The sequence below is a fragment of the Hemiscyllium ocellatum genome, chromosome Y (genome assembly GCF_020745735.1).
Source record: "Hemiscyllium ocellatum isolate sHemOce1 chromosome Y, sHemOce1.pat.X.cur, whole genome shotgun sequence".
Taxonomy (NCBI): domain Eukaryota; kingdom Metazoa; phylum Chordata; class Chondrichthyes; order Orectolobiformes; family Hemiscylliidae; genus Hemiscyllium; species Hemiscyllium ocellatum.
In genome coordinates this window covers 1,885,345-1,897,387 of record NC_083454.1, presented here as the reverse complement: position 1 = coordinate 1,897,387, position 12,043 = coordinate 1,885,345, and positions in this window count along the sequence as shown.

Here is a 12,043-nt window from a genome sequence, read left to right as displayed (position 1 = left end):
GTTTTTTTTTGAAGACGTGTCAAAGATGATTGATGAAAGCAGATTGTGGACGTTGTCTATATGGACACTGAACGATGTTCCACAAAGCAGACTGGTTAGCAAGGTTAGATAACATGGAATGTTGGGAGAACTAGCCATTTGGATACAAAACTGGCTTAAAGGTAGGAGGCAGAGGGTGGTGAAAGAGGGTTGCTTTGTGGACTGGAGGCCTGTGAGCAGCAGTGTGCTGCAGGAATGGATATTATGTCCTTAAATAGTTGACTTGGATGTGAATATATTAGATATGGTCAGTGGGTTTACAGAAGACACCAAAATTGGAGGTGTAATGGACAATGAAGTAAATTAGTTCAGAATGCAACAGGATCTTGACCAGATGGGCCATTGGGGCATGGAATAGCAGACTGGGTTCAATTGAGACAAATGTAAGCTGTTAGAATTTGGAAAGACAAATCAGAGCAGGACTTATACACTTAATGGTAAAATCCTTGGGAATGTTGCTGAACAGAGAGACCATGGAGTGCAGGTTCATTGTTCCTTGAAAGTAGAGTTGCAGATAGGCAGACTAGTGAAGGTGGTGTTTGGTATGCTTATATTTATTGGTCAATGCATTGAGTGCAGAAGCTGAGACGTCAGATAGTGGCTGGACAGGACATTGCTTAAGCCATTTCAGGAATTCTGTTTTAAGTTTGAAATTTTCTGTTCTGGAAAGGATGTTGTGAATCTTGAAAGAGTTCAGACAAGATTTACACAGACTTTGCTAGGGTTGGAGGATTTGGGCTACAGGGAGAGGCTGAATAGGCCAGGGTTAATTTCACTGGAGAGTCAAAGACTGAGAGGTGACTCATGGAGATTTATAAAATCATGAGGGACATGGATAAGATGAACAGCCAGGGTCTTTCCCCCCAGGTTAGGTGGGTTCAAAACAAAATCGCATGGGCTTAAGTTGAGAGGGCAAAGATTTAAAACGGATCTAAGGGGCAAAGTTTTCAAGCTGTGTGTGGTGTATGGGTGGAATGAGCTGCCAGACGATGCAGTGGAGGCGGATACAATTACGTTTGAAAGACATCCGATTGGGTACATGAACAGGTAGGATTTCCAATGATACAGACCAATAGCTGGAATATGGGGGTCCATTTGTTAAGGATACCTAGTTGGCATGGACAAATTGGACCAAAGGTCTGTTTCTGTCCTGTACATCTCTATGACACTAATAAATGAAAATAAGATGTGTTCCTCTTTTGTGGAGAGCTAGCCGAAGCACAGATAATTGTCCTTGGAGCTGAGAAGGTTAAGCAGTGATTTTGACCAGGTGCAGATTTGTTTCTAGGGTATTTAATCTGCAGAGAGAGGGGAATTGTTAACAATGTCACAATTTTAGTAACTATTTTCAGTTAATTGGCAAGGAATATGTGACAATTATTTTATTCAGTACGTTCTGAGCATTTGGAACAGTCTGAATAGCCGCTGAACACAGACTCAGCAGTTATTCATAAGCCAATTTGGAATTTTATTTTTAAGGGAATATTTGGGGGGCTATGGGCAAATGGGAAGGGAATTGGGACAGAATTGCAGCATCTCCAGAGTGAGAGGGTACAGCCCCAATGGCTGAATAGCCCCCAACACCTGTGCTCTGTGATACTGCCCCATTTATTGTGAATGTTGAAACTCATCCCAGGGCAGAGAGAGGGAGGATCCTACCACTCACCTCACAATGGGCCCCGGATGATTGATGTCAGCACAGCCCAATAGGGGGCAGTACTGGAGGACCAGGTCGTCCCAGTTTGTCCTCCGACCAATCTGAGTGAACGAGGGAATCCTCAAGGCTGGAACTAAAGAAAGGCACATATCACAGAGATTTGAGAAACTGGAGGACATGAGATAGGGAGCGTCCTGTGCTGGTGAGGAATTATATAAATAAGGAAGAGTTGTGAAGCTGGATGAGGTGACAGTGATTGGGAGAGTTGAGGATGGAGGAATTTGGAGTTAGTGAGAATTGGAGTCTTAATGATATGCAGCAAGGAAACAGGCCCTGTGGTCCAACCAGTCCATGCCAACCATAATTCCAAACTGAACTAATTGTACCCGCCTTGTGTGTGAGAGAGTGTGTGTATGTGTGAGTGTGTGTGTGTGTTTGAAAGGTGTGTGTAAGTGTGTGTGTGAAAGCATGTGTGTATGTGTGTGTGTGTGAAGGGTGTGTGTGTGAGAGAGGTGTGTGTGCGCGTGAGGTGTGTGTGTGTGAGGTGTGTGTGTGCGCGTGAGGTGTATGTGTGAGAGGTGTGTGTGTATGAGGTGTGTGTGAGGTGTGTAGAGTGTGTGTGTGTGAAAGGTGAGTGTGTATGTGTGAGAGGTGTGTGTGTGTGAGGTGTGTATGTGTGTGTGTGTGAGGTGTGTACGTGTGTGTTTGTATGTGTGTGTTTGTGTGTGTGTGTAGAGTGTGTGTGTGTGTTTGTTAGGTGTGTGTGAGGTGTGTGTGAATGCATGAGTAGAGAGTGTGTGTGTGTGTATGAAAGCATGAAACTGTAGAAATTACATTAACCATATCAATCCCCCCTGTCTTTGTATGGTCTGTAATTTTTGCAGCATAATCATGGCCTGTCTATCCCAATCAGCCTCAGGATCGTCCGCATCAGTTTGGAGGTGAATGCACACTACTGTACGCGGGTCGCCCTTCATCAGGGCCGTCTCAATAAGGCGGGTAATCAGGCCCCGCAGACAGGGAATTATACAACAGCCCAAAGCGACTAAAACTCCTGTTACCACCAGAAGTGTAACCAGTACTGAGACCATCACCCTCTTACGTTTACCGAACCACCGCTCTAGCCAGCCAGTCCAATTAGTATTTACACCTGAATTCTCAGCTATTTCCTCGGCCAGCGCCTGTAGACCCTTCAGGGCACGGGTGACCGAGCCGTCAGGGGCCGTATTGTTGGGAATAAAAGTGTAACACTGAGAGAGCCGATCATGGCACAAACACCCCCTTTTCAGCTAGGAGCATATCCAAGGCCAGCCTATTTTCCCAAGCCACACGACTGCTGGCATCCAGTTGTTCCGCCAGGCCCTTTACTGCATCTCTAGTATGGTTAATAAATCGTGCTTGGTTATAATAAATGTAGTTTATCCAATCGACATTCTTGTTAATAGTAACCCACCAGAACAGGGACGACTCAAAACCTGCTGCAATTTGGTTACAAGCTTTGAACGCATCAGGCACCCCCCTAGGGACCCCTATTGAATCAAGATAAATCTTATCATTCAAAGAAGTGGGCAACAGCAATCTTCTATCCCTTCCCTTTCTCCCGACTATCTGTTCTCCCTCAAATGCCAAGGTGAATGGAATTGCCAATTGTACAATCGCACATATCCCCTTCCAATCAGGGGGCAGGGTGGTTCTCAGTAGTTTGCCTCCGCAGTACCACCACAGATCCGCTCGGGGAACGTTTAAAACTGAGTAGTTTCTTCCTTCCTCCGCTTCAGTAACATTTTTAATTACTGAACACAATCTCAGCTCCCCCAAATCACTAGATCCACCTTTTCTATGCACACACGATGTATGGTTCCCAACAGCGGCAGAAAATACAGGGGAAGCTTGTCTCTTTTGTTTCTCCAAGGGAGGGAACATCAAAGACAGGGAGGTACAATTCGGATTATTCCATGCAGTCTCATCCTGATATAGAGCTATCACACATTCCATGAACTGTGTGTTTCGCTCCCACCCGAGCGGAAAGGGAACCACCTGAGACACTGCCCTACCGGAGGCACATGCATAGCAATTGCTTTTGTTCAGGCTTCTAGCAGTATATTTAACCCATTCAGCCCAGGCATTTGCATCTCCGTATCCCGTTCCTATCAAGAGTCTGTCTCAGGTCTTTAACCTCTATAACCTGCAGTGAATTTGGATCAGTGTAAGGGGTGAAAGTTTGCAGTTTAGAATCAAGGAATCCAAAAGGATGTCCCCGTCCTACACGAATTCGAAAACAGCAGCCAACAAAACGCTTCCCATGCGCTATCATCTCTATCTTTAAATCTTTACTAAGGAGTTGGGACCCATTTTTACGGGGAAATGAGTCTTCAGAGGAAGCATTTTTAATGGTGAGATATATCGGATGACACTTCCTGTCAAAACAGTTTAGGGCTGGGCTAAAGGGGGCTCTATGGATAGTGATGCCAGGCGGTGGCTTTCACGACCCAAACCTTACGTCCGGAATAGTGTGAAGAGATATTACGGAGGAAACGTATTCCCTTTGAAATTCTACATCTGGGCATTGTACTAGGCTGCAAGCATCGATTTTTATAACTTGTGGAAACTCTGAAACAGAAATCATTAACACAACATCTGAAAAAGATATATGAGCAAAACTCAGAAGTAACAGGAATAGCAGTATAATTCTGACTAGTGCTAAGAACTTAAGCATTAAAATAAAGCACAAAACAAGGTTAACATACAATTCTGAAGAAACAGTCCCCGCACTCACGTCGCCACAGTATAGTCAGTTAATCAAAGTCTGTTCAGTCTGAGTTTCAGCGGGTCTCGCGCTGGTTCGATAGTCCAGACCTTTTTCTCAACTGGAGAGGGAACCGGCCCTTTGACACGCGTGTAGTGAGTCCAACCCTTCTGTGCCGTGCGGATAGCGGTTTCAGTGGTAAGTAACACCAGGTACGGGCCATCCCACACAGGTTCGAGAGTGCGCTGCTGCCAGTGCTTGATTAAAACCCAATGGCCAGGCTTAATGGTGTGTACGGCGAAGTCCAGAGGTGGTGTTCGCAGCAGCAGACCCTGGTGGCGTAAACGAGAAAAAGCGGAGCCCAGGGTCTCAACATATTTACGAACAAATATATCCCGTGATTCAAAAACAGGCAGATCCCCTTTTGGCCCAGGGAAGGGTAGTCCAAACATAATTTCATAAGGGGATATACCCAAATCAGTTCGGGGCTGCGTTCGAATTTGGAGTAAGGCCATGTGGAGGCATTTTGTCCAGGGCAAACCCAATTCCGAGATTAATTTAGTAAGCTGCTTTTAAGTGTCTGATTCATACATTCTACTCTGCCGGATGAGGACGGATGCCACAGTGTGTGAAAATCCCACTGTATCCCTAATGTTTGTACTAGGTGTTGAAGGACGGTTGCGGTGAAGTGGCTACCCTGGTCAGAATCAATGGCCCGTGGGATGCCAAAACGGGGTATTAATTGTTCTAGTAAGGTCTTGCTAACCTGAGAGGCTGTGGCAGTGGCTGTCGGAAAAGCCTCGACCCATCCTGTCAAGTGATCCACTACAACCAAAAGATATTTAAGATGCCCTACTGGGGGAAACTCAGTATAATCCACCTGTATGAATTCAAATGGCCGATATGCTGGACTTCGACCCCCCTTGGGTGCATTCTGTCTCACCCCCTTTTTATTGACTCGTCTACATAATAAACAATCCCTGGTGACCTGATTGGCCACTGTGTGTATTCCCGGGTGAGCGTAGACCCTAAAAAAGGTATCACACAAGGCTTGGGTTCCCCAATGGCCACACTGGTGAAGGTGAGTAATGACCCCTCTTGCTATGGGCCGATTGAGTAGCTGCCTGCCATCAGGAAGGAACCATTTGCCAGTTTCATTCTTAGTTCCCCTTATTGACTTTAAATCGTCCTCCTCCTTTTCTGAAAACATCGGGGTCTCTGTGATCTCTGGTAACTGGGGAACCCACAGCACGCAAATTAATTGTTCCTTATCCATGCCCGCTGCACGGGCCTGTTCGTCTGCCAACTGGCTGCCTTTTACTTCCACCTCCATCCCCTTTTGATGCCCCCGTATATGAAGTACCATTATTTCCTGAGGCTTCAGAAGATCTTCCAGTATTTTGACTACTAACTCCTCATGTACTAATTCCTTTCCCCTACTATTAATCATCCTACCTTTCAGGCCAAATTTTCCCAAAGGTATGCACTATCCCGTATGCATATTTGGAATCTGTGTATATCGTCCCCACTTGACCTTCTAGACCGTCCAATGCTCGGTGCAGAGCATACAACTCACACGTCTGTGCCGACCAGGCATTGGGCATTCGTCCACTCTCTACCAACCTCCATCCTTCCTCATCAATAATGGCATACGCATTGAATGTTTTACCGTCCACTATCCGGGAGGACCCGTCTATATACCATCGTTTTCCCAGATGGAGGGGTTGATCCCTCAAATCCTCCCGAACTTTACTTTGTAACTCGACAATGTCTGTACACTTGGTGCTGTACCGGCTGTCCTGATTCCCCTTTCCACAAGAAGTCAGCCGGATTCGAACAGGCGCCCACCTCTATTCTAAGGTCCTCTCTATCTAAGAGGACTGCTTCATATTTGAGGAGTCAGGAATCTGTGAGCCATCGTCCCGCTTTTTGATTCAGGATAGTGCGGACTTGGTGAGGAGTAACCACAGTCAGTGGTGCTCCAAAAGTCAGTTTCCGGCTTTCGTCCACTAGCTTAGCAGTGGCTGCTACTGCTTGGATGCATTCAGGCCAACCCCGTGAAACGGGGTCTAGGATTCGGGAGAGGAAAGCTACGGGTTTTCTATGTCCACCCCATTCCTGAGTTAAGACCCCAAATGCTGTCCCATGCTTGGCGTTAACAAAGAGTCGGAATTCTTTGTTAAAATCCGGCAAGCTCAAAACGGGTGCTGAAACTAATTTTTCTTTTAAAGTTTCAATCAGCATTTTTCCTTCTGGGTCCCATTTAACCCTGTCCGGAGCCTCCTCTGTTATCTACAGATATAATCTTTTCGTAAGAGTAACATAATTATCTATCCAGAGTCTACAATAACCCAGCAAACCCAAGAACTTCCGGAGTTCCCTCTTAGTTCGGGGTAGTCCTAATTCTACAATTCCCTTTATTCTTTCGGGGCTTATTCTCTTCTCTTGACTGATCAAATGCCCTAAATATCTAACTTCCCGTTCCACATACTGTAGTTTGTTCTGACTGACTCGCAACCCCTTCACTGCAAGGTAGTTTAACAAATCATTGGTTCCCTGCTGTGTGTCAGTTTGGGTGGGACCGAACAACAGGAGGTCGTCCACATACTGAATTAACTTTAAAGTTTGCCTCAAAGTCAAACCCTCAAGAACTTGTTCTAGAATCTGTCCAAACTATTTTGGTGACTCGGTAAACCCTTGAGGCAAGACAGTCCACCTATACTGCTGTTTTCTCCCAGTATCCGGGTCTTCCCATTCAAAAGCGAACAGATCTCTACTAGAGGGGTGGAGAGGGCATACCCAGAAGGCATCTTTTAAATCCACCACACTAAACCAAACATGATCTGAAGGAACTCTTCCCAGAATGGTGTAGGGATTACGGACAACAAGATGTCGGGTTTGTACGATCTTATTAACTTCCCTTAAGTCCTGTACCATTCGATATGTACTGTCCGATTTTCTGACGGGAAGTATAGGGGAGTTAAAACGGGACATGCAAGGCTCTACCAGTCCGTCGGCGATTATATCTGTCATAACTTGCTTTAAACCTTGCCTTCCTTCCCAGGATATATGGTACTGTCTAATGTTTATCGCGGGGCTTCCGGGTTTTAATTCTACTTGGACCGGGGGAATGTCCAGTCTCCCCCTATTTCCTTTGGCTGTCCACACCCGGGGGTCTATTTCAGCCAGACGTTCCTCATTTAAAAGGGCCATTACTATCAATTGCTCATCTTCCCCCACTCCTATTTGTAATCCGAATGGTATAATAAGATGTCTTCCCATCAGTCCATAGGGTAAATGAGGGAGATATAAGAGTTCTGTTAAAACAATTTCGTTCCCCCTTTTAACTTGTACTTCTTTGAAAATTTTTGCCTCTGATGTTCCGTCTCTAACCCCCGTTATTCCCAATGTTCAAGTCAGAAAAACTGCCCCTTTCAGATGGATTGGAACAGAAGACCTCCCCGCACCGGTATCTATTAAAAATATTACTGGTTTCTCATCTGGGTCCACCTTCAAAGTTATCAGGGGTTCGTGGTAGACCCGCCTTTCGACTCGCCCCTGACTCCGCTATTCACAATCCATCACATGGATGCCCTCTCTTTCTCTCCGCCTCTCCGGGCATTCCCTTTTGAAATGTCCTTGTTTCCCACAGTGATAGCATCCTGCAGGCGTAATTCTACCCTGTCCGTAGCCCTTCCCTTGGGCATTCCCCTTCTTCTCAGCACCATCTTGCCAACTTCCTCTACCCCTTCCACGACTTCCCTTATTTCCTTCATCCACCATTCCCGATGACTTACATACCTCTCTCACTGTTGCAACCATCATCCTAGCCTTCTGTTTTTCCACAACCACTTCCCTCTGAATAAAAACCTTCTGGGCTTCTTGCAACAATTCCGACACATCCTTTTCACCCCAACCGTCTATTTTTTGTAACTTTTTCTGAATGTCAGGCCACGCCTTCGTCACAAAATGCACTTTTATCATGCCATATCCTATTTCCCCGTCTGGGTCTATAGTCGAGTACTTCCTAACCGATTCTCTTAGGCGGTCTAAAAACGCACAGGGTGATTCATCCTTGCCCTGTCTTGACTCAAAAGCCTTTGCTAGATTCTGCTGTTTAGGGACACAGGTCTGGATGCACCTAACAATCAAACTTCTTAAATCAGACATATTAGCTCGCCCATCTACAGTATTGTGATCCCAATTACGATTATTCAGGGGAAACTTTATTTCAGGTCTAACGCCCCCTTCTGGATGATCCCGTTCCCATATCTCCATAGCCCTTTCTCGGATTGCAGTTCTCTCATCGTGAGTAAATAAAATATTCATTATTGACTGCAATTCCTGCCAAGTGTATAAGTTAGGACCCAGGAATTGGTCCAACTGGGTAGAGACCGCAGTCGGGTCTTCCATGAGAGAGGGCATCTCTTTCTTAAGTTGTCTTATGTCATTTGAGTTTACTGGGGCTACGACAAATCCCGTGGTCCATTCCCCAAATGGGACCTCCCGCAGGGGATACAGCCTTGTTACATTTTCATTATCTCTTTCACTTATCTCTTTCTCCTTCAGACGTGCAGGCTTTGTAACCCCCTCAGTCCCTGCGGCTGTGGCTCCCAAGTCCCCTTCGCCTGACTCTTCAGATCTCTCTTCCTGACTGTCCTGATTCCCCAAAGGCTGTTGCCGTTGTTAATTCTGAAGATTATATGGCGGGGGCGCCACAGGCGGGGGTAAATTTTCTAAAACTTCCCACTTACTCTCTTTCTCTTCCCGTGGGATTAGGGGATATAAAGGTACTGGGGTTGGGGCAGTTGCTGTCGGGTTCCCTACCCAACAGACAGCGTACTAGCTCGCCTTTAAACCTGGATGCTGTTTATTCTTTACGTAAACATTTAAAATTTGACAAACCCAATCCTCGTCTGATCCGAATTTTGGCCAGAACACTGATGATGGACGGATGGGTTCTTTTACCCAAACAAAACAACAGTATTTTATCATTTCCCTTTTCTTTAAGCCCCGACTTTCGTAGGGACCCCAATTCTCCAATTTTCGTCCCAGCGGACTATCGGGGGGAATTTTTGGGGTTTCGTCTTCCCATTCCTTTTTCGACCCGGAACATTGGCCACCCATGTTTGGTCTTCAGACCAAACCTATTTTCTATACCCTGGTTACTTAATTAACCCTTTTATCCCGTTTGCCTCTCACAACCACGGAGTCGACAAGGCAATGTACACTTCTCGCAACAATTCCGCGAAAACCCCAAAAGCAGAGAAGGTTCTTACCTTGATGTGTGCACGGAGTTGTCCGACTCAAAATAAAACTTCAACCTCTTACTTTATCAAAACTTTAACCTTTTACTTTATTGTGTGCGCTACCTAATCACATCATTTGCTCAAATATCTGTGTGTGTCACAGTGCCCCGGAATCATTCAGAGCCTCCCGTGGGAGTTCTTTTAAGATCCCGGACACGAGCCCCCAAATTTGTTATAGGTGACTTCTGTCTAGGTATTCTAAATCTCCGGAGAATAGTCCCTGACACTCGGCTAACTACTCTACACTAGTGCTATGGTTCAGATCAACCGGGTTCAGCCTCCACACTCTGCTGACCGCGGACTGTCCTTTAACCCTTGACTTCCGTGTGGCGGATGAACCGCTCCAACACACAGTCTAAGGGAGACTGTCCACAAGGTCCCGTCCTAGGAGGCGAATTCCAAGCTGTTAGCAACAGCCCTTATCCCCACCGGCTACCGCTTTTCCGTGGCAAATCGAAATGCTGCGAGACACTCAGATGAAGCAACGAATGTTTATTCAAACTTGCAAGTTTGGGCGTCTTCCAAAAGAAAAGGGAAGATTCGCGCCGAAAGGTTTTCAGCAGTAATATTTATACATTATTCTTACATTTGAAAACGTTAGTGACAATTCCATTGGTTAAAACATTTCACGCTTCTCTCTGCCAATTCTTTGATTAAACATTATATTGTTTTTAACAATTCTGCTGGTTAAAGCATTTCTCGGTTATCTGTATGTTATAAAGGGACTTCTATTGTATCTTGCCCTCGGTGTCTGGCTAAAGCATTCCTTGGTATCTTTCCCATGGTTACCATGTTCTAGACATAACACTTCCTTCTTACTCCTATAACGTTCCCAAGCGGCCTACTTGCATTTTAGTCTCATAATGAGCCTTTACTAATTAAACCTCAGTTTTATTACAGAAATTACCTCACCCATACCAAGAGAGTGTGTGCGAGAGAGAGTGTGTGTGTGTGAGAGAGAGCGAGTGTGTGTGAAAGAGATAGTGGGAGTGTGTGAAACTGCAGTGTGTGTGAGACTGTGTGTGAGAGAGTGTGTGTGTATGTGTGAGAGAGAGTGTGTGTGTGAGAGAGAGAGTGTGTGTCTGTGTGTGAATGTGTGAGAGAGTGTGTGTGAGAGAGAGCGAGAAAGAGAGTGTGTGTGTGTGAGAGAGAGAGTGTGTGTGTGAATGTGTGAGAGAGTGTGTGTGTGCGAAACTGCAGAAATTACATTACCCATATCATTGTTAACACTGTCACAATTTTTAGTCACTACCTGCAAGTAACTACTTTCAAGTAATTGGCAAATAACACAAGGTGAAAATGTGAACACTAGAACACTATTTTACTCAGTAAGTTCTAAGCATCTGGAACAGTCTGAACGACACAGATTCAGGAGGTATTCTGAAACAGACTTGGAATTTTACTTTTTAAGGAAAGATTTGGGGGGGGCTGTGGGCACATGGGAGGGAACTTGGGCCAGATTTGGGAGAGAGTACAGCCCCAATGGGATGAAAAGACCTCAGCCCCTTGTGCTCTGTGATACTGCCCTATTGACTGTGAAGGGCAGGGAGAGGGAGGAGCCCACCACTCACCTCACAATGGGGGGTGGCTTGATTGATGGTAGCTCCAGACCAATGGGAGGAGAGTCTGTGTGGTCCTGCAGCCAATGGGAGTGAATGAGGGGTGTGGCCAGCAAGACCACACCTGTCCATGAGCTGTGCAGGTGCAGTGTCACTGGGTGGGGGTGGGAGAGACAGCAGAAACTGGGACAGAGGCTGCTGGACCCGAATTACAAACTCCCGATAAATTAAAACCAAAAGAACTGCAGATTCTGTAAATCAGAAACAATAACAGGAGGTTCTGGAAAAAGCCAGCAGGTCTGGCAGCATCTGTGATGAGAAATTGGAGTTAAAGTTTAAGATCCGGTGTCCCTTCCACAGAACAGATGTTATTGAGTTTAAAAAAAGTTAGTTTATATGCAGAAGATAGTATGAGAGGATATAAGGAGTAAAGGGTAGGTGGGGATAGAGTGAGAAGAACAGTTGGATAAAGGAATGGCTAACAATCTGGCTGGGGGAGGGTGACTAGCTATTAATGGAGACTGTTAGTGTCTAAACATAGGTACTGTGTAATGACAGGCTGTCAGAACAAGGTCTGGTGTGTGGGATAGGGGACTAGGACATGAGGTTGTTAACCTATGGTTAGCCACTAACTGTCTCCGTTGTAAGTTGTTGCCCACCTATATCACTCCACGATTGGAGCTGCTGAGGACACAGACCTTTGGAATATCCTCCCTAACCCCCTCTGTCCGCC